Source organism: Camelus ferus, chromosome 1 (assembly GCF_009834535.1).
Source record: "Camelus ferus isolate YT-003-E chromosome 1, BCGSAC_Cfer_1.0, whole genome shotgun sequence".
In the NCBI taxonomy this organism is placed as follows: Eukaryota; Metazoa; Chordata; class Mammalia; order Artiodactyla; family Camelidae; genus Camelus; species Camelus ferus.
The window spans coordinates 51,510,151-51,534,034 of NC_045696.1; the positions used below are offsets into that span (position 1 = coordinate 51,510,151).

At 41.9% G+C, this 23,884-nt stretch overlaps 1 protein-coding gene across 1 annotated transcript in view; it reads left to right on the forward strand.

Moving 5' to 3' along the window:
- Nucleotides 1-23,884, forward strand: part of TIGIT (T cell immunoreceptor with Ig and ITIM domains) — a 111,121-nt gene that overhangs the window by 70,510 nt on the left and 16,727 nt on the right. The gene's annotated exons all lie outside the window — the stretch shown is intronic.

Sequence of the window (23,884 nt, forward strand, 5' to 3'; positions counted from 1 at the left end):
ACGAACATAGACTTTTTCTTTAGTATTAAACAAAGCTGTGAGTTTATTAAAACTTTGTTGAACACTGGGGGTTGCAGAGGGACTTCCACATAGAGAATAACTTACAATAACTGGCCTTTTTCCATGGCTGTTCTTAGACCCCTTGGTTCTCAGTCTGTGCTCCTCCAGCCTCCGTAGGACCGCTTTTATGTATAGAGCCCATTCTTCCCACTTAAGGAAGAGGCCAGGTTTCCACTGCCACCCAGAAACAACTTAAACATGCCTCACTTCCCCAGACCCTAAGCCCAAGTCAAGGTTCAGAGAGAGGAAGAAATTTCCTTCTCAAACCCAATTCAGGCCTGTCTTCCCCATTTTTTGTTCCCACCTTTTACCTTTATGGATGACTTGGTGTAGTATCTACTTCCTTTAGCAGAGACTCCTCCTCCATTCACACAGTATTGGCCTTACCTTGTGTCTCCAATAGTACATCCCTTAGAGTACATAATAGAGCAACATTTCTACAAGATATCATACTTACTATTGTGGGTTGAATTGCATCCCCCCAAAATACGTTGAAGTTTTAACCCCCAGTACCTGTGAATGTGACTTTATTTAGAAATAGGATCTTTGCAGATTATCAAGTTTAAGATGAGGTCATTAGGGTGGGCCCTAGTCTAATACGGTTATGACCTTTCAAAAAAGTTTCAGAAAAAGAGAGAAAGCTCTTTTCATTAAGAAGAGTGAGTGATTATCTTGGGAAAGAATAGTGCTTTCAACATATGGTGCTGGGACAGGTGGATCCACATGTGAAAGAAAGAATTTGGATCCTTATCTTACCTATATACAAAAATTAATTCAAAATGGGTCATAGAATCAAAGGTAAGAACTAAAACTATAAAACCTTAGAAGAAAACATAGGAGTTACTTTCTGTCATCTTTGGCTAGGTAATGGTTTCTTAGACATGGTACCAAAAGCATGAGCAGCAAAAGAAAAAATAAAAATTTTTCATCAAAAATCATCAAAATTAAAAACTTTTCTGTTTCAAAGGATATCACTGATAAAGTAAAAAGGCAAACCATAGACTAGGAGAAAATATTTGTGAATGGTATATTTGATGAGGGATTTGTAGCCAGAATGTATAAATAACTCTTGCAACTAAATAATCAAAAGACAAAAAGCCCAATTTAAATGGGCAAAGGATTTGAATAGTTATTTCTCCATAAAGGATAAACAAATAGCCAATAAACAGCACATGAGAAGATGCACTCACATCATTAAGCATTAGGGAAGTGAAAATCAAAACCACAATGAGAAAACCACTTCACACCTACCAGGATGACTAAAATTAAGAAGACAAGAGCGAGTGTTGGTGAGCATGTGGAGAAATTGTAAACCTTATACATCACTGGTGGGAATGTAAAGTGGTGAAGACATTTTTGAAAGAGGTCTTGTGTAGTCTTGTAGTTCCTCAAAAATTTAAATGTAGAGTTACCACAGGACCCAGAAACTTTACTCCTAGGTCTATACCCAAGAGAAATGAAAAAAAATATGTCCGCATAAAAACCTGTACATAAATGTTCATAGCAGCATGATTTATAACAACAAAAAAGTGGAAACAACTCAAATGTCTGTCAATTGATTAATGGATAAGTAAAATATGATATATCCATACAGTGGAATATTATTCAGTCATGAAGAGTGAAGTATTGATAGGCGCTCCAACATGGAAACACTTTGAAAACATCATGCTATGTGAAAGAATTCAGTCACAAAAGAACACAGGTTGTCTGATTCTGTCTATATGAATTGTCCAGAATACATGCATCTATAGAGACAGAAAGTAGGGCTAGGGGTGAGAAGAAGGGATGGGTTGACTGCTAAGGGTTATAGGGCTTCAAAACTTTGGGGGTGAGGAATATGCTCTAAAATTATATTGTGATAGTTGGGCAACTCTCTGAGTATGCACAAAACCATTTGAATTCTATATTTTAAATGGGTAAATTTTATGTACATGAACTACATCTCAATAAGACTTAAAAAATAAAGAACTATATTCAAGTTTTCAAAGAACATTTCATTTCAGGCATATAGATAATAATAAAATGACCACTCATATACTTATCATGCAGCTTAAAGAAAATCCTACAGATGTCATGGAAACCTCTTGTGTATTCTGTCTTGATTCAATTAACCTAACACCACCTCTGGAAGCAGCTAGGTTGTTTACTAGAAGTGAACATGATATTTTATCATTTGTTATCATTTCTTAAGTGTTTTATCCTATTGCTACATTTGTATTTATATATATATATATATATATATATATATATATATATATATATACATGAAAACATAGATATTTATTTATAAACAGTATATAACTTGATACTCATATATTACTCCTTTTGTTTTTAACTTTTCTAAAGGTTAGATTGTTCAGTTTTAAATAAAACCTTGTATAGGACAGCCACAGTGTAATTTAGGCTGTGTTTCCACAAGCCATGTGCAGATCTTCTTTCAGAAGCCCCAAGAAAGGTGAAGATCATTCTGCCTACAAGGTACAGGGTCAGTTAGGAAATTTCCCTCCTTGAATGACAGCTGCTCCATCACCTCTACTTCTCAGTGGTTTCCACTTCTTTTCAGAGGTGTTTCAATATGGTTAATGTTCCACCAGTGAACTGTGTTTCATATATTCTAAAAAAAATGTGCATTTTATTTTCTAGACCTGTTTTGTTGCCAGTTAGCAGACACAGAATAGTCCCATCACTTCATCTTAGAATCTGAGTCCCTGAGTCCAGCTCTGACAGTAAAGGATCCCAGTTCTGTCGCTGAGAAGACCTGGAGCAGGTCATTTCTACCTGGGAAGTCACTGGGCATGGCAGGGTGCCCTTGGACTTCTCTCCCACCCAGTGCTAGGTCCTTCCTTCATGGGTCCATCTGTGCTCATAGGCCTAGACTCTGCAAATTTATCCTCTACAAACATTCAGGTCAGAGAAATCTTCCCTCACCCCATCAGGTCTGTCTACCAGACTGTGTAAAGCACGAAGAGGGAGGAGGAAGCAGAGGAACTTACAGTGTGAGTACATCCAGGGCTGTGCTGTGGACCACAACGCTCCCTCCCCTTTTTACTTGGTGCTGATTGAAGAGGGGAACAGAGGAGTCAGAAGCAGGCCTGGGAAACAGAAGAGAACTAGGTGGCACCTAGCCCTGCCAAGATACTCCCCTTCTGCTGCTGCTGCCAACCCCCACACCTGATTGCCCGGTGGGGATACCACTCCTGTCCTGGGTCACATCCTGCAGATAATCTTGAATGCAGCCAGTTCCACTCCTCCCACCATAGCAGGCTTGTGAAGCTGGCCCTTTAAATACCTCCAGAAGAAGACAGTGGAAGAGAAAGGAAAAAGCAGATGTGCCCTGGGCTCTTAGCAGCAGGGTCCCCTGACCTGCAGCCTGGAAAATAAAAATCAAAATAGTGACTTTTAAAGAGACTGACATAGGTGATATATTTCAGTGCTGGCACATTTTCTGCCCTCAGAAGGAAAAAACAAAAGCAAGTCCAGCAGAAAGGAAAGGTCTTGAAATGTTTTTAGAGGTGGGTTAAAACAGCTTTAAGCGCTGGTGGCCTTTGGATTGCTCCCCTTCCCCATCCCAGGCTCCTGGAGGAGGGAGGCCCAGTGGGAGCTTAAGATTGTATTTCAAGCAAAAGGAAACAAAGAAACAACTAAATCTCCCCAGGCACTTCTGGTGGTCTGCCAGATTTTAGAAACTTATTAACTCAATTTCCTTCTTCCTCCTGTGGAACAGGCCTCCTGAAGTAGCATCCTTTCCGGAGTCACACGTGCCTTCCTTCACCTCTGGCTGTGCTCCGCCCCTGTTTTCATTCCCTCTCTAAGTATCCCAGGCCAACTAAAATGTCCTTTCCTCTAAAAATGCGGATTCTCCATGTTAGGAATAAATTCTCTTTATATTTCCCTAGTCCTTTATTCTTTATCTCTTTTTGTAATAACCATTTTAAAAATTTGAAGCACAGTTAATTTACAATGTTGTGTTAGTTTCAGGAGTACAGCAAAGTGATTCAGTTATACATATTTCTTTTCAGATTCTTTTCTATTATGGGTTATTACAAGATAGTGAATATAATTCCCTGTGCTATACAGTAGGTCCTTGTTCTTCATATTTTATGTAGTAGTGTGTATATGTTAATCCTAAACTTCTAATTTATCTCTCCCCCCATCCCCGCTTTCCCCTTTGGTAACCATAAGTTTGTTTTCTATGTCTGTGTGAATGAAAAATATTGCCAGCCGTATCAGTAAACTAAAGGATGCTGTGGCCATCAAGTCATCAGCTGCTACACCACCCCCAACAGTGCACTCAAGGGAACTCAGGATGGAGACAAGCAGACAGCCCGGCCTCTGCCACCCCCAACGGTGCACCCTGAGGGAACTCAGTATATGAAAGACAGGATGCTGGAGCTAGATAGCTAGGTGTATATCAAAGGGATGATTTCAGTGAGCCAGACTTTTGCACCTTTCCCATACAAAGGAAAGTGCTAAATTCCTTAACTTGAGACATTAGATTTTTCTTCAATTAACAGTAATCATTTGATGTTCCACCTGGTCTTTGTGGCAAAACTCTTATCTATCCTGGCTCCTCTGGAACACTCTCTTAGAACGAGCTGAGAGGCTACCTCCCGGGTTTGAGTCCTCAGAAAGTCCACCATATAAAACATAACTCTCAACTTTTAGGCTGTGCACTTTTTAGTCAACACTGTTTCTGTTTTGTAAATAAGCTCATTTGTATCATTTTTTAAGATTCCACATATAAGTGATAACATATGATATTTGTCTTTGTCTGACTTACTTCACTTAATATGATCATCTCTAGGTCCATTCATGTTGCTGCAAATGCCATTATTTTGTTCTTTTTTATGGCTGAGTAGTATTCCATTATATATATAACAGTAATCATTACACACACACACACACACACACACACACACCCCCACAACTTCTTTATCCAGTCATCTGTTGATGAACATTTAGGTTGTTTCCATGTCTTGGCTATTGTTAGAAAATGTCTTAATTTCATTATTTTACATGAAGCTGTCCAGTTTTCCCCGCACCACTTATTGAAGAGACTGTCTTTTCTCCATTGTATATTCTTGCTTCCTTTGTTGTAGATTAATTGACCATGAGTGTATGGGTTTATTTCTGGGCTTTCTATCCTGTTCCATTGATCTATGTGTCTGTTTTTGTGCCAGTTCCATACTGTTTTGATTGCTGTAGCTTTGTAGTATGGTCTGAAGTCAGGAGAGAGTTATTCCTCCCACTCTGTTCTTCTCTGTCAATATTGTCTTGGCTATTTGGGGTCTTTTGTGTTTCCACACAAATTTTAACATTTTTTTTTTGTTCCAGTTCTGTGAAAAATGCCATTGGTAATTTAATAGGGATTGCATTGAATCTGTACATTTCTTTGGGTAGTATGGTCATTTTAATAATATTGATTTTACCAACCCAAGAACACAGTATATCTTTCCATCTTTTGTGTCATCTTCATCAGTGTCTTATAGTTGTCAGACTACAAGTACTTTGCTTCCTTAAGTAGATTTATTCCTAGGTATTTAGTTCTTTATTGATATGATGGTAAATGGGATTCTTTCCTTAATCTCACTTTCTAATATTTCTTTGTTAGTGCATAGGAATACCACAAATTTCTGTATACTAGTTTTTTATCTAGCTACTTTACTGAATTTATTCATGAGTTCTAGTGGTTTTCTGGTAGTGTCAGCATTTTGGAAGTCCTAGCCACAGCAGTCAGAGAAGAAAAAGAAATAAAAGGAATCCAAATTGGAAAAGAAGAAGTAAAACTGTCACTGTTGGCAGATGATATGCTACTACACATCGAATATCCTTTATCTTCTGTCATCACGTTCACCTCCTGCCTGGTGATGAGAGTAATGGTGCCGGAGCCTCGCCCTCCCCAGACCTTAGCTCACAAGAGCTGAATGTCTGTTGAATTTACCTTTCTATCTCCCAGAGTAAGAAATACTGTGCCTTGCATGTGGGCCATGAGCGAATACATTTCTTGTCCAAATTGATTCCTTTTATAACTTAGAAAAAAGGATTTTTTCAGCTTTTGACCAATTAAGGGAAGAATGGGCCTAAGATAAGACTGATCTGCCTGCGCAGAAGTCTTTCAGCACCATTTACTGCTTCAAACAGTATAAAGCCTAACAAACAACCAACAAACCCCCCAAAACATCGCAGGAGTAAAGCATATCCACTGGTTATCTGTTTCGGGAGCCAACTTCACTTCATGAGGCTCAGCTCTGTTTCTGCCTCGTGAGGGAGCAGTCTACTTTCAACACAGAAGCAAATCGTTCCTCCTGCCACAGTTCAGGACCAGCTCCTCCTCCTTTTCAGCTTGTGGGAGTTGCTGCTGGGCGCTGGAGCTACTTGAGGAACTCAACACCTGCCTCTCAGATGCCCAGTGGATTCTGAATTCCTTCCCCATAGCATTTGCTATAGGGACGGATGAGTGTCTGTTTTTCTCAGAAGATATTCTTTCTGACTGAAGGTTTCCCGTGTGCCTTTTGTCTGTTCTACTTGTCTGTCACTTGCTGACAGATTGCCTGACTCCTCAGGTTTTCATATAAATAAAGAAGTAATTAAATAAATATTTATTTGTTTATTGGCATGTTTCCCATTACCAGGCCAACAGCAAATCCTTCAGAGGTTGTTATAAGATGTCAAAGTCTCACTCTGTAACATCCCACGAAAAACATTCAGAAATAGGAAACAGAGAATGCTTCGTTGCTTCTTGGTCTAGGAGGGTTTGACAACTCAAAGTGACAGTTTCTTCACTGAAAGTGGGGGATTAAATCAAATTATCCTGACCTATGAATTTCCCCTCACTACTTTTAGGCTATCTCAGTTAGTCTGCTGGGAGACTATAGGTCATGGGTCATACAGGTCCAAATGTGGAAAAAAAAAAAAAAAAGAAAGAAAGAAAAGAATAAATCTCCGGGTAGGAAGGGAATAGTAAAAAGAAAATGTTATCAGAAGCACAATTCGTTAATTTATTGAACCATAATTACATTTATAACTCCAATTTGAGATTTCAAGGGCAAATATCCGACGGACCACTGTATTCCATTTTAATTCAATATTTCTCTGGATTCCCCACCTCAAAGTTCTCAAAGTCCTTTGCCAAAAAGTCTAGTCCAGTCTTGAAAGTTTCTAAGCATCTGGATGGATGATCACACCATCTCTAAGAACTCTTTAACTCCTCCCATTCCAATGTTTCCCAATAAGCCACTCCCAGCCACAGGATGTGGGCTACGATGAGGAAGGAGGGACACTGCACATAACCCATACTGAAGTCTAATATGGGATCCCCACACTGTGCCTTCCCATTCTGGGCTGTGCTAGCTCTTGTTTTCTTGTCCAAAACAGGTTGCTCCATGGAGCTTATCTGGGGATGCGCTAGAATTTTTTTTTTGATCTTTGGTAGACGTAAGACTGATTTTTGTAGTGCTGGTCTCTGGAATTAGCCTTATACAATTCAGCCTCATTTATTCCAGCCCAGTCTGTCTCTCCAGACTCTTCAGAAGACAGTGCTCAGTTTTATAGGTTTTTTTTTTTTTTTTTATTGTGCCCAAAGTTTGATATTCCTCCGTAGGAGTTGGTAGAGAATAGCTCTTCATTACTCTGAGTACTTCCCTGAACCCAGGAGCAAGCCTTCCCTGGGGAACCCTCTTTTCAACATTCTCCACAGAGAGGTCTACATCCTCTAAAACACCCAACTGGTCTGATCCCTCAGTACTTCTTAAATAGCCTTTTTGATTTATTCATTAAAGCTTCATTGATGGACTCTGGTTATGGCCAAGATAGAATAGCTCCATTTCTCACTAGTCCTCCCTCTTTTAACTAAAAAAATTCCAGACGTAATGTAGCAAACACAGGGAGACTCTGAAAGGTAGGAAGAAAATGGTATGCTACCTTGAATCTCAGGACTTGAGGAAAGATACAATGGTGAGTTCCCTGGACTTTCTTTTTGCCACCAATATAGCCCAAACTACAGAGTACCAGAGCAGCCTTCAACCTGGAACCCCTGACAGGTGAGGACAAAAAAGGCTCCAAAAAAATTCTTCTCTCTCTAGTCAAAAGACTGGAACAGAAAGTCTTTTTGATAATACCTGGCTTACTCTGGCCAAATAGTCAATACATTAGAAAAACAGTAATCAATGTGTAGTGACAGATGGATAAAGTACAAGAGTGAATGAAGAGACAAGAGGGGAGATGTAAGCAGGGTGTACACGTGAGGAGGACCTTGAGTGCCAGATGAAGCACCTTTGTTAAAAGTCTTTGGACTTTGTTTTGTGGATTTAGAGACATTAGAGACTTGATTTAAGAAAGTAACAACAGGCTCAGGTTTGAGTTTTAGGCGGATCACTCCAAGGGCTAATGGGAGGCAATGGCAGTATTCCAAGTGAGAGATGAGGAAAGCTTCCGTTTGGGCAGAGACTCTGGAGAAGTAGAGGTGGGGAAAGATTCCAGAAGTGCAAGGACTTGGTAATTGGATGTTGGAGGTAATGGTAAAGAAAAAACAAGGTGTCCAGAATGACATCTAGGTTACTAATTGGATGACTGTGTAGATAGCATGTCATTAATGGAGACAGCAAGGGGAATGAGCCTGTTTGGAGGTGGAAATGTTGAATTTGTTGAGTGCACCTTTGAACATGGTGAGTCTGAGGTACCTGTGGGTCACCCAGGGAGAGAACTCCTCCCACACCATCAGCTGTACAGGTCAGAAGGGAGCAGGCTGGGAGGAAGAAGTAGATTTAGTACCCAATTAGCATGTCGCTGACAACCTGGGGACTCCTAGTCCTGTGCACATCAGTCAGGGATACATGACACACCCATAATTTTCCCCTGGAGCACAGAGTTATTTGGTCCAACCAGGGCCTTTTGGTCATTTTCTTTCCATGGTGCTATACATCTAAGAAAGAGCCTAGAATTTTTTTTTTTTTTAAACTGAGCAGCTAGTACATTTAATTAGATTAATTAAACTCTCAGGGAGCTCCTGTCTTAAGTTGCACTCTTTGAACAGAGGTAAGGATTTATAAGACATAAATGGGAGCAACCCCACTGCCCCCAAAATACCCCTCTGATGTCTGGCTGGAGAGGGAAAGGATGAATCACTGTTGTAACACCAGGCATATTAAACGAGAGTTGAACAGGACACTAGTCTTACTTTTAGTTCAGTTGAGGGAAAAGGGAACTTTTGCCTACAAAAGAAGTGATGATGGCCAGAAACAGCCTTGACAGTGTGCCTTTCTCCAAAGATCCCGATAACCTTGAATCAGCCAGCAGCATATAGATCTCACATCAGCAGACATCAGATTAGGAAGTCAGCGGCTCTGCTCCCAAACCTTGCAGACACTCCTTTGTGTGCAGGAGCAGGGAAAGTATGATTCACACTCACAACCCTGACAATAAAGGCAGTCCCTGGAAAAGGATACAACTTTCCCACAAAGGTGATACTAAAATGTAATTAGTTAATCATTAATACTATTACTTAAACCAGAGAAGAGATGAGGTGGTTGGTTATGAACTTAAGAGATGCCTTATGTTGAGCGAGAACAGGGAAATTTTAAAATTAAGTTGGTTATTAATGATTTGTTAAGCCCCAGTAGCTTGGTAAGCTCTGCAGTTGGTGCGTTAGGGAACACAAGGATGCAAAAGACACTGGCCCTACATTCTACAGTGTGGCGGGAGAGAGAGACAGACAGGTAGAAGTGAAGTTGCTGTTAAAATCGCTCCATGCCCTTTGAAGTCGCAAAGAAGATACTCAAAGACATGAGATAGAATGCTTGTATTTATTCTGTGATTCTATTCATTTTAACTCATTTAAGCATTTTGGTTCTTAACACAGCCCGTGGAGGTTAATGAGTGGGATAACTCACAATTTACTGATGAAGAAACTTAGTTCAGACAATTCCTAGTGCATGAGGTTATAAGACTTAGAAGTGGCAGGGTCTGTGACACCTCCTTGACTTGCCTTGTGGAAATGGCTTGCTGGTAATACGCAAGGAAATAGCACTGGGCCAGAAGACGCTTTGCCTGCCCAGGGCATGGACAAAGAGGGCAAATCCAGGGCAAGGAGCAAAGCAATGACTTTTCTCTTTTTAATCTGAGTTTCCCAGGCCTCCTCTGTAGATACCAATGGGGGCTCATTAACATAATAATTCAAATCTCACTCCCCTTTGCCCCCATCTGTTGGGGTAAGCTTCCTGCCCCTGGAACATTCTTCGCTAGCGATTTCTTGGAGGCCCAAGCCTGGGAAGAGGGTTCACATGGACTCTATGCCAGTGAAAACAGGCATCTCGCAGGATATGCTGTGGAAAAGGGGAGAAATATTTCCTTTCTTAGTGATAAACTCAGTTATAAGTGGGCCTTAAAGTAGGGAAGGGAATAGATCTTTAATTTTTTATTTGAAAGCCCCACCTATCATCAGAATCCAGGATCCAGACCATGTCTAAGGGCTGGGAGCTAGGATGGATCCAAGTGACATGGGCCACTCAGAATCTGACAACCACAGAGATTCTGAGAGCCGAGGCTTTGTTCGGAAGTCAGCCTGTCAGTGCCTTGTGCTGTCTTCTCTCTCCTGGGCTTTCCAGTCTCTTCAGCAAATAGGTTTCAGGCAGGCCTGCCCCATCTGGGTCACATAAGCCCATTTTCCAATTTTTAAAATAAAAAGAAGAGCCCGAGATGGGAGCAGGGAGAGTGGTATGCAAGATACAGAATGGCAGCTGAGGTGTGGGAGTGAGGGGTCTCAGCCCAGTAAAATAGCTCAAAAAGGAAAACAGAGGGGATGACAAAATGCCTTCCAAACTCAATGAAAAGACGGGGTGGGGATAGAAACTGGGGAAGTCAGGACTCCCTGTGACCAGAAGCAGCAGCCAAGCTAGTGAAGAAGGACCCACAACACCAAAGGTGGTGTGTTTGGACCCCCTAGGAAAGAATCTGAATGACTGATGGAGTCAGGTGTCCTGAAAGGGACCATTTGGTTTTTATAAACCTGCATCACAGCCCCCAAGAAGCAGAGAGGAACCCAGGGACCTGAGAATAACTGTAGGGTTTATCAAGCTCTTTTCATCTGGGTCAAGGTGACTGAGCAGTAGGCAATCTTGTGAGTGATATGACTGAACTATAAACAGCTTGCAGCAGTTTTAAAAAGGGCCCCAAAGTCTTTGAGACTCTTTCCTTTGAGAAGTAGGTTCCACGTCCCCTCTTCTTGAATCTGGGCGGGTTTGTGACTGCTTTGACCAACAGAGCATGGCAGTGGAGGTGCTATGCAACTTTTGAGGCTAGATCATTAAAGGTCATGTCTAGTTCTCTGGAGGCACCAGCCTCCAAGTAAAAAAATCTGACAACCCCCAGATGGCCACGATGGAGAAGTCGTGTGACGGCTCTTCAGTCAACAGGCACAGCTGAGCTCAGCCTTCCAGCCATCCCCACCTAGCACCAGACAGGTGACTGAAGCTATTTTGGACCCTCCAGACCATCCCATCTGCCAACTGAGTGACACTGAGTGACATCAGGGAATGCACAAGGAACAAAAAACTCACTGTATGACTTGAATTGTATTCCCCTCAAAGTTCATATGTTGAAATCCTACTCACCCCCAACCCGGTACCACTCAATGTGACTGTATTTGGACATAGGGCCTTTAAAGAGGTGATTAACATAAAATGAAGTTATACGAGTGAGCCCTAATCCAGTATGACTGGTGCCCTTATAAGAAGAGATCAGGACACAGACACAGGCGGAGGGAAAGACCCTGTGAAGACGTATGTATAAGGTGGCCATCTACAAGCTAAGGAGAGGCCTGTTAAAGAAAATTCCCCACAGACATCTTACTGATGTGGTAGGCTTCATCCCGCAGCATCCAATCTAGCAGAAAGAATGGCGCTCCAAAGAGCTGTACAAAGTGAACGGGTTTTAAAGACCAAAGTGAGCTGAAACAAGGACGTTATACTGGGCATTTGCTGATCAATTAAGCAGGATTACTTTTCTTATGTGGAGCGAAGGGGAGTCTTGGAACTGGTTCAGGTAACTTGTGCTGAGCAGGCAAACCTTCATCCACTGGCCTAACCATTCTTTTCTGGGAGAGCTGGCTGAGCAATGAAAGTTAGTTAATTTTTGGTTTGCAGATGTGGGGCTTAGTATGAGTGACTCCATCTTGGGCCTAATCTGGTTACTTTAATAGGCCTCAGAAGAAAGCAACCCTGCCTGCCAATACCTCCATCTTGGACTTTTAGCCTTCGGAACCGTGAGGAAATTAATCTCTGTGTTTAAAGCATGCAGTCTGTGGTCATTTATTATGGCAGCCTTAGTAAACAAATATACTCACCCAGCTAAGAATTTGTCACAGAAATTGTGAAAGATAACGTAATGGCTGCTGTTTGAAGTCCCTGAGGTTTTGGGTGGTCTGTCCCACAGCCGTTGGCATGGAGTGTGCTGGGGCTTCTAAAGGGCCCCTTCTGGGGATATCGAGTTTTCTGTCCACATTGGCAACTCAGGGTAGACTGCAGGGGGCATCCTCGAAGAACCGATACTACCAGAGAGAGAGAGGGTGGAGTGAAAGGCCAGAGCCCAGACTTGGGGCTTTGGTGGCACTTGAAAACCAGAAACTTTTAACAGAGGTTTAAAAATATTTTCTCATTAGTCCGGGAAAAATAGAAAAAACTGCATACAGTGCAGCTTTATATAGCGATCTCGTGGCTATGTCATTTGGTCAGGTGGGATTCCTTGGGAGAGAGAATTACAGTACTGGATTGCAGGCTGAGGGCCCCATCTGACCTACATTCTGATTTTTTAGAAGAGTGATTATAGCTCTGGAGGCAGGGGTGAGGTCTCATGGCCTCCACCAGGAAGCACTTTTCTTAGCCTTGGGGGATATTACATTACAGCTAATTACAGGCTGTCTGCTAAGATTTTCTAATTACTTCACTTACGTTAGTTTTGCTTTCCTAAGGAGTCCATAAATTTTTGGAAAGCATCTTGAGGACAGGGGTGCACATGTCTGGGTTTTCTACCCGGGCAGAGCCCAACTCGGTGGCAGCCACCCAGAAGACATCGGAGAGCAGAGGGGGCAGAAGAACGTAAGTCACTGTAAATGTGGGCGCTGGGGTCAGCCTGGTTGGGTTCAAATCCAAATTTTACTTCTTATTAGCTTCGTGACTTTGGGCAAATTATCTAACCTTTCCCAACTCATTTCCTCATCTGCAAAATAGGAAGACCAATACTACCTAACAGTACCAGCTTATAAAACAGTTGGAACTGTGCCTGTTCACATGGTAAATACTCACATTCAGAAACATTTTTTTTTCTCTCATTTGATTGTAAAAGTTAAAGAGCTCCTACCTACTTGCTACTGTCAGGTTTGGGTTTGCATGTGGGGAGAGGAGCAGGGAGCAGAAGTTTCTGGAGTTCAGGGGGTATGGGTTTTGGAGAGATCTACCTCCCAGCTCCCCTTTGTGTAGCCTGGGTGAATTTGCAAACACGCACATCTGTGACATAGGCCCATGGGGCAAAGGTTTCCAAGGCAAAGCTGTCACTGCCTCGCTCCCCATACTCTCACTCTCAAGTTGACAAATCCCAGGTGACCATCTGGCTCCTGTATTAGACTGGAGGCTGCCACCAAAGCCAGAGGACTAAAACATCTACCTCGGCCCTCGCAGCAGCTCTGAGAAATTAAAAGGGAGCAAGTTAATTAGAAAATGCTTAATTAGGAAGCCAGTTCCTTAGAAGAAAGGGAATTAACTGAAAAATAGACCTTAATCAAAAGACGTGGAGCACAAAAATCTGGTGTTGGACTTGGCTTGTACTAGCTTGTTCGAGGCGACTGGGCACTTCCCAACCTTTGTGTTCTGTGACAGTGTTTTGATAGCTTGAAATCACCACTATGGGAATATTTACACCAATGACAGTGACAAAGGCTACAAACCTGGGACTTTTTTCTTGGAGATTTTTTGTTAATCATTTACTATCACACAATTGTGAAGATCTAACTTGTGCTCCCGGTCAGATGTTCCACGTGCCTCTGTTTAGTGGACAGAGGAACCCCTACATTTGGAAGAGCACCAAAGTGTGAGTCCTTGTCACTGGATGTGAAAGAATTCATGCAGCAGAGGCAGAGGGACCAAGTGAACAGCCACTTTATTGCTCAGAAGGGGAAATGGAAAGAGGGTGCTCGAGCACAGAGAAGGAAAGCAAAATGCTTTTGTGGGGAGAGGAAGTGCTCGAATGAGGAACTGTCAGCCAATATGACCAGCAGAGACAGCTCCAGCCAAGTCGGGCCACGTGGACCTTTATGGGAGGTGTTTGTCATCATGTCTTCCTTTCAGGTGTGCTGGGGCCCATCAGTCCTTGTATGGGCTTTTCAGCCCTTGTATGGGCTTTTCCAGTTGTCATGGTAAGCCCCAACTGTCATGGCACCGGTGGGTGTGTCATTTAGCATGCTAATACATTACAATGACTATATAACGAAGCTCAAGGTCCACTGGAAGTGAAATCCTCCACCATCTTGGACTCCATTGGTTCTAACCAGTTCTTGTTTCTTCTCATTGCAACTGCCTCCTGAGACTTAGATGAGGGTAATTGGTTTCAAGTCGAAGGAGAGGCAGGGGTAGGATCCTGGAGGACAACAGCCTTGGTATCAAAAAGGAAAGCTGACTTTAATCAAAATGCTGGCAATCTGGTGGATCCAGTGATCCCCACAAAAATTGCCTCTGAAGATTCTGCTCAGCCATAAACAAGACTCAGGGCTTGGTGGGGAGGTGCTTAGCTCCTGTAGAAGAACGTAAAGATTATGTATATTCCTTCAGGAGGAACCAAGATCCTGCCCCAGGGCTGCCCTATTATTTCTTGACTGTTCCTCCCTCGTCTCTGCGTTCCCTCCCTTCCCTGGTTAGCAACTCTTCGAGCCTGCAATCTGGAACTCTGGGAAGGGCAAGGAAGCTGCATGAAGCCTATTTCCTACAAAAGAGAAATTGGGGACAAAAAGAATTTGTATCAGGGAGGGCCCATAGAATCCTACTCCCTTTCAGCTCTGGTTCTAGAAATTTTAGTGGAAGCACAGTCTTGCAATGTCTTGATTCCTTCAAAGCTGATGTCTCCAAACTAATTTGCACAAGCTGAATCAGTGAGGGTGCAAAATGAAGATCTCACTCTTGTCATTTAAGTATTTATATCTGATATCTAATTTTTGTTCTATTCTCAGTTTCTGTTTTATAATGTAGAAAATACATTATTACAGACACATATAAACATATTTTATGTGAATATACACATTTGAGAGGTCATTGCTTAAGTTTAAAAAAGCTGATGGTGTATGAAATAAGAAGGAAAAAATGTGGAGACTATTGTTTTAGGGTAAAAGAAAAGATAATTAATACTAAGAAATTCAGACAGGATGATTCAGGAGTAGGGCTCGTGCGTATGTTGTGGGCATGGGGGTGACATTAGAAATGAGATGTGAAAATAAAAGGTAGAAAGTGTGGCCTCATTAGGGTGAAGTATTTAATTAATATGCAAGAAAGAAGGTGGGTCAGTGCAGGGTTTGAGGTAGTGAGATGGGTTCCTCCTCCAAGATCTGGAAGGAGCATCCTTGCCAGGCGACTTCACAACTGCTCCATCACTTGGGGGGCTTGTTACAGTGGAGACTACTGCCCCCAAGCCCCCACCCCAGGGATTTGGATTCAGTAGGTCTGGGACGGGGCCCAGGCAGGAATCTGTATTTCTTTCAAGTTTTTAAGTGACGTGATGCTGCCTGGCCAGGTCCACATTTTGAAAACCAGAGATTTAAAGAAGAGTTTAAGGATAAAGGTGGGTATTGCTGATGACAGTGCATTAGACCCAGAGAACAAAATGGGAGAGTTCAGGGCTGGGGAGGCTGGAAGGGTGGAAAATCAGGTCAGATTAAAGACTTGAAGGAAGGAAATCCAGGTGATGAGCGTTGACCTAGGAGGCTTAGACTTCTGATGCTGGTTAACATAAGCAAGAATACAAGCCGTGCTGGGCTAAGCCCTGCATAAAATCTCCTCACTGGCAATGGTCTTCACAGCAGATGTAATGGTGAGGCAGAAGGTGGTTTGGCTGGGTGGAAGGTGGAGTGAGGCCTTACTGAACCACACCTCAATTTTAACTCTTCTTTGTCCTCCTGGCAGAATTTTACATGCTCCTGGTGCTTCCTCAGATCACGTTTCATCTCTCTTTTTTGGGAGTGTTCCATCCTCTTCAGTCTTTTGGAAGAGTTTGAGAGGGATCAGTATAAATTCTTTGCATGTTTGGTAGAACTCCCCACCGAAGCCATCTGGTCCTGGACTTTTGTTTGTAGGGAGCACCTCTCTTTTAGAAGTCTTTTCTCAGAAGCTCTGTAAAGGTAGCTTCAATTCCATAAGGCAAAGAGAGTGTGAGACTCTTTTGTGCCAGGACGATTATAGGGCCACAGTCTGACCCTCCCACCTGCCCTCCGGCCCCACAGGAGGCACGCTCTCCCTCTTCACTGTTATAGGAGCATCAGGCATTTGGATTTACACCTGGCCTGCCTGACCAAAGGAGCAGGCTCTGCGCATCTACCCGGTGAGACCAGGAGGGGCCTTATGAGTCAAGAGACCCCTCATTTACTGAGACTTCTGTTATCCCTTCCCTTGAATCACAACACTGTCCACATCCATAATGTCTTGTTTTTCATAGTATATGTTTGTAAGCATTCAGTCGAAGCATGTGGAGTGTCCCATCATATTTTGGAGGTGTTGCCTAGGAGCCCACGAATCTGGGTTTGTGGATTAATATTGTCATCACGCCTCTGTCTGAGCATTGGCTGCATGACACTGGCTGTTACTGCTTCTGCATTTGCTTTTATATTATTTAGAAATATCTCTTTGCTCTGAGATTAGACTTCCTTGCTTCAGCCACACAATTACTCTTTCACCTTTTTCCTGATACAAATGACTGTGTTAGAAACCCACCTTTGTTCATCTGCATCAGTCATTTGCATTTATTGCCTGCCTTATATTTTAAATTATTTTTGTTTGGGTATAAAGCTTTCTAACTAGATTGTAAACTCCTTGAGTAAACTTTCTCTTCTTCACATGAACTGTAATGCCTAGCATAGCAGTTTTGCAAAGTACGTGCTCAATATTTGTTGAGTGATTGACATGAAGAAATGTGTTAGGACTGTTAGATTTGTTATGACAGCGAATCAAGCAGCCTTAGCTCAGGCTAGGAACTGCCTATCCAATACAAGGAATTTGGCTAAATACTGAAAAGCTCCTTTAATTATTATGACATTTAAAATTAATTATATATTTCCAACTGTATTTTTCAGTTGTTTGCATAATTATTATTATGCTGAACAGTATTTATACTTAAACGTTTAGTAGTTCATGTAAGCGACTGAAATTAGTAATGTTTTACAGCCAAACCAAATTCATTTTTGATTGTTCTCTTCTCACAGCCTCACTATTGACGATTCCTCTGAGGTAATAGGCACTTGAATTCTAATCACCCCATGTCATGTGCAGATCGATTAAAGGATGGAGGCCCTGCGTTCACTCCCACAACAGACAGGGGTCTCCTTATAAGGGGTCTTCCTCCTGGACTCTTGGTCCTCATGCTCCCCCAAACTGCCAGCACAACCTGTCTGGTGCCTGGTTTCTCCCGGCTGCACTCGGATGTTTCCTGAGGTTTAATTTTGACTTTTTACTTTGAATTTTGAATTTATGGAGAAGTAGAAAGATAATAATACCCATATTCTCATCACCTAATTATAACAATCAACTTTTAATTCTAGAGTGTTCTGAAGATTGTCTTTCACTGATTCAAAACCTTTGATTGGATTAAATTAAAAATATCCCTTGTTTTTCTATTTGATTTGCATTTTTGTATTCTGTGTAGAAACACTATGCTCAGGTTGTACATGAACCAGCCGTGGTTATGTTGATTTTCTTCTATGTTTCCTTTTATGCTTTGTACTTTTTTGCAGTTAAAATTGGTCTCTAAAATTTTTGACCAATCTTGGTGTAAGGCAATCCTTGCGTCTTCATCCATTGCATTCAATGCCATCTCCAATGAATGGTTGCTGAACTGTTTTGGAGAAGTTATAAAATAGCTGACATTATTTCAGTTTATATTTCCAAAAGTAAACGGACCCAGCAGGCATTCTAGCAGGGAACATTTTCTCAATGCAGTGTGTGCACTGTTGACCTGCACTATTCCAAATGTCCACAGGGGATTTTGCCACCTTTTCTTCATTATTAAGGATTTAAAAATTACAGACATTAATACATTTCACACTTAAAAACTTCAGTAGAGATCTCTAAAACATTTTCCCTATGTAACCACAATGCCGTTGTTACCCTGTGTTAGTTTACCAGGGCTGCCATAGCAAAACACAGCAGACAGGGTGGCTAAAGCAACAGAAACCAATTTTTTCACAGCTCTGGAGGCTGGAAGTCCGAAAGTAAGGTATCGGCAGGTTTGGTTTCCTCTGAGGCCTCTCTCCCTGGCTTAAAGATGGCCACCTTCTCGCTGTAAGACATGGTCTTCCTTCTGTCTGTCTATCTGTCTCTCTCTGCCCAAATGTCCTCTTTTTAATGACAGTAGTTGTATTGGATAAGGGCCCTACCCTAAAGGCTTCATTTGACCTTAATCAGTTCTTTAAAGACCTTATCTCCAAATGCAGTTACCTACTGATGGGGATCAGGACTTCAACGTAAGATTATGGGGCAGGAGGGGACACAATTCAGGATATAACACACACTTAACAGAACTAACAGTAGTTTATAATATCATTAATGCCAAATCCATATTTGATTTCTTACAATTGTCCCCCAAATGTCTTTGTTCAAACTAAGAGTCAGTCAAGGACCATGAATTGCGTTTGGCTGTTATGTCTCTTAGATTTTTTTTAAATCTGGAATAGTCCTCCTTCTCTCTTTCTTCCCACGACAGTGTCTTGTTGAAACAGCTTGCGCTACGTATTGCACTTTGCTCTGCTCTGTAGTCAGGGGGAACTGGACTTGCTGACCTATGTGCTGTACTGGGTTCCCTATAGACTAGAAGTTAGGCCTAAAAGCCTGAGTAGATTCAGGTTACACGTTTTAGGAATGAATATTTCATGGATGACATGTACCCTTATTATTGGGTCCCATTAGATGGCCCAGCATGTCCTGTTGTTCAGCTTTAAGGGGTGTTTAGATTAGTCACTAGGATAAAGCAGTTACATTGTGACCAGAAAGCAATCTGTGGAGCTGCCTTAGCCCCTTGGAACATCTACTTTCCATCACATTTCACCGCATGGTTTTAGTTTCCATTGGTGATCCTTAACTAAATCAACGATTTCATTAGGTTTACAAATTTATTCTATATTTATTAGCTGAAATTATTCTGTAAAGAAGTACTTTCCCTCATCAACTGGGACTGTTTACTTATCCTTAAATACAGTCCAAGTGGAAAGACAGGGTAAATCCTTTTAACTTTAATTACCAAGTTTTAGAACAAGGTACTGGTGTAGTAACCCCTACCAATAGTGACCATCGAGGTTTGCTTTGTTTAGGGTTTTCTGGTTTTGGAGTGTCATTTATAGATCTGTGGCCTTTAATCTATTCTTAAAGCCATTTTCCTTCTCTGGCCTCTAATTGCCACAAGTTTGGCCATTTGTGGCCCCTGCAAGTTGGGCTGGTCAACAACTTTGTTATTGTATCATTATTTCAAAATTATAATACTACTGAATGACTGGAATATATGTTTTTATACTGAAATGTATTCCATTTAGTGAGTACAAATACTAAGTTTTAAACTCAGTTGATTATTTTCTATGTGTGACTGCTTTATTAATTTTAAATGTGGTTAGATTAATTTGTTTCTTTTTTCCTTCCACTTTTAGGGATGGTTTTTTGTTTTCATTATTATATACTATGCTTCTTTTGACTATGTGAAACAGTTACAATTCCCCTCCTCCCCACCCCCTCTCCTGTTACCTAATGGTGACTGATTTTTAAAATTAATTTCTGATCAATTCTTACAGTGTTTGTTATTACAAACACAGGCAAATTTGTGCTCATATTCTTACTCCTTTTTGCCTCTTTCTGCAAAGGTTGCCTATTATACCACTTTTTGGCACCATGGTTTTTCATTTAGCAATACCTTCTGGAGATCACTACCTAGCAGTACACTGAGATTGCTTTCATTCTTTTTACAGTTGCCTAGTTGTCAATTTTGTGGAGTTACCATAGTTTATTCAATAAGAGACTGGGTATCATAGTTACTCAGCCAAGAATTTATTGGATTGTTTCATGTTTTTGTTGTTGTTGTTAGTGAATAATGACTCACTAACTCAATGAGTAATTTTGTGTATGTTATTTCCTATTTGTGCAGTTATGTCCTTAGAATATATTTCTGAAAGTAGAATTCCTGGCCCAAAGGGTAAACACAGCTGTGATCTTGATAGATATTGACCAATTCTCCTGCAAAGGAGTTCTATGATTTTTTCATTCGTAACAATGATATATGACAGTCTACAGCATTACCGATAGAATATATTGTTAAAATTTTGATTTTTGCCAGTTTGCTAGGGAAGAAATGGTATCACGTCACGATAGTCTTAATATTTCGCTCTCTCTTTATGACTGGAGTGAACTTATGTTTAAGGAACATTTGTATTTTTCTATGAACTGTCAGTTCATGCATTTTGGTCTTTTTCTTACTGATTTCTAGAAACTCTTTATGTTAAGGAGATGAATCATTTGGTTATGAAATAAGTTCCAATATTCTTTCCTAGTTTGTCATTTGTCTTTTGACCTTTATGCTTTTTTTTTTTAATGCAAAAACCTTTTTTAACAACAAAAAAACTTAAGTCAAATTCCTCACCAAGTTGTATTTATTGATTCCAGATTTTGAGTCACAGTGAAAGAAGGTCTTTTCAACTTTCAGATTTTAAAGGAATTCACCCATATTTTCTTTTAGTATTCTATAGTTTTATTTAAAAGTGTATTTGAATAGCTGATTCATTGGAGTAAAGTTTTTTTATATGGCATTTATACATTTCTTGTTAACGTTATTTCTAAGTATTTGATCTTTTTTTTTTTCCTATTATTATAAATGGGGGTTCTCTTCTGGAATATTTATTAACTGGTTAATGACTGTATACAGGTAGACTATTTATATTAATTATATATCCTGCCAATTTTACAGAATTCTATTACCTATGATGTTGTCCCCACTGATTCTCTTGTGTTTTCTATCTATATAAGCAACTATAACTAGAGACAGTTTTAAATCTTTATTTCTAATGCTTAAGCCTCTAACGGCTTCTCTTAATTGAATTGGCTAATATTTCTAATAAGTTGTTAACTAGTTGTGGCAATAGCGAGTGTTCTTGTCTTACTCCTGACTTTGGTGGGAATGCTGCTAGTGTTTTCCCATCAAAAGAGATGCTGGCTTCAGGGCTTGTGTGTGTTTGTGTGTGTGCGTAAATATGTTAAGAAAGAATTAATTTTTTAGGTTTTTTTTTTCTTTCTATCAGTTATAGGGATTGAATTTTCTTTTCAGCTTCAGGAAATAACCATATGTTTTTTTCTATGTAGATCTAGTACTTAAAAGATTTCTTAGTATTGAATCATCCTTGTAATCCTCTAATAAACTCTACCTGCTCGTTATGTATTTTGCTTAACTTGCTATTGGCATCTGTGACAATATTTTATCTAGAATTTCCCCCTCGATATTTGTAAGAGATTAGGATCTGATTTTCTTTTATCGTGTGCAATTGTAATCATTTACAACAATTTGAAATTCACTTAATAAAATGAATTTGGAAGTTCTCCTTTATGTTCTATAGGTCTGTATATTTTAAGTAACATTGAAATTATTTGCTCTTTAAAGGTTTGTTATAGTCCCCCTGTGAAACCAGTTTGGTCTGACATTCTTTTTGTTGGTGGAAGGAGAACTCTTGATGATTCAGACTTTCTTTGAATGAAATGTTCACATATATTTGTATCCCAATCCTACTTGTAGCGGATGCTGAGGGCTGCAGGTAGTATGAAGCAGGAAGTGAGTTTTCAGGGGTAGAGAACACCTTTCCCAAGGCAGATGGGACTGGGGGGGGGGATTGATAGTCTAACCACATCTAGGATGGGGGAGGGCAGGTACAGGAGCGATGTGGGTGGGCGGGAGGACTGAGAAGAGAAGCCATAGGAGAGGCTTCAGCTGAGGAGGGAAGATCAGCTGCTTCCTCCCAAAGACTTTTACTCTGGTTGCATTCCAACCTCGCCTGGGAGTCTCAGTCCTATTTTCACAGCTGGGAAGGCAAAGGAAATTTCCCATAATCCACTACCCTCCTTGGCAGCCTTTGTTGGGAAGGTCCTCAGAGTCACCTCACCCGAGGGACCTTGGACAAGCAAGAGCCGTCCCACCCCCACATTCTCCCCATTTGCATTCTCTGTGAGCAGTTTCAGCCAAAAAAACCACATGGCTCCCAGACTTATTAGAGAGTCTCAGGTCATAGATATTCCTTTCATGTTGAGTCTTTGATTTTCTGAGGCAGCTTTCTCCACAAGGGGCTTTGGAACAGCCCCTTGTTGCCTGGGTGGCTCCTCTGGGGAGTGACTTTGCTATGGCAAAGGGCGGATGGGCTGCAGGGACACAGGGCAGGCTCTTGTGGGCACCCTGGGCGGCCATGTCCCCTTCAGTCCCAGTTTTCCTGTCTCCCTGCTCCCTCAGCCATCTGTGGACCTGCAGGGGCCAGGAGCCTCTTAGTCCCTTTCGGCCACTGCTCAGCCTCTAGCAGGGGGCACTGGTCTGTGAGGCAAAGAGTGGGCACTTGGCCGCAAAGGTCACCACCTCTGCAGTGGCTGGATCTCTTGATAAGAGGCGGGAAGAGGATGGGGAGACAGTTGGGACATCTCTGCTGCTCCCGCACCACTTCTGAGCCAGAGGGAAGACTTTGGAGAAACTGAAGTTCAAAGACACTGACTGCTGAGAGACTGGTCTGTGCCCTGAGAGAACCCTGTGTTGTTTCCAGTGTATGGGTCACAGGCCTCCTGGGAAATGTGAGCACTCTCAGCCCCCTTGGCCCAGGGCTGTGACCCCTGCTAGGCCACAGGCTTCCACCTGGAGCCCCGGCTGTGGGCTCATGTGGGGCTTGCCGGCTGTGGGCTCATGTGGGGCTTGCCGGGCCAAGGGAAGGCTGGGCTGTGAAAGGACTTGCGGGGTCGGGAGCCTGTCTCACATTCTAAGCCAGCACTTCTTCCCCATTTACATGCAAATGGAGTCCCTTCCCTAGCACCCACACCCAGCCCCGTGCATCAAGGCTAACCATAACTATCCACTCCACAAACCTCAAAAGTTAGGGAGAAAAATATGGTGGCTCCTTTTAGAGCTTTACATAGAGATGTGTCTGCACCCGACTGACCACAGACGTTCACACTGTGCTGCAGGGGCGGCCCACTGGCCCCAGAGGCTCGGGGTGGTCGGGAGCTATTGGTCCAGACCTGCTCCTCACAGCTCACCGCTCAGCTCTGGTTGCAGCCACTTTTGAGCCCGCGATGCTTCCAGCTAGAGTCCCGGAAGGAGGCACTCAAGGAGACTTTTGGAAGCTCCCCTCGGGAGACTCTTCCATCATTCACCTTCTTCCAAGGGCGCCTCAGCATCTGGCTGGTACAGTGGTTACTGTTCTGCAGTAAAATTTTATCCTTGTATTCCTATATCAGATGCATAAGCCAGAATGAAGAGGCTGGTAGAACTCTGGCCTTGGAGTCCGGAGACCAGGGCTTTACTCCTGGGAAAATGCCTGCCATAGACGGGGGTCGTCCCGTCTGCCGTTCCTTTCACCTCCTTA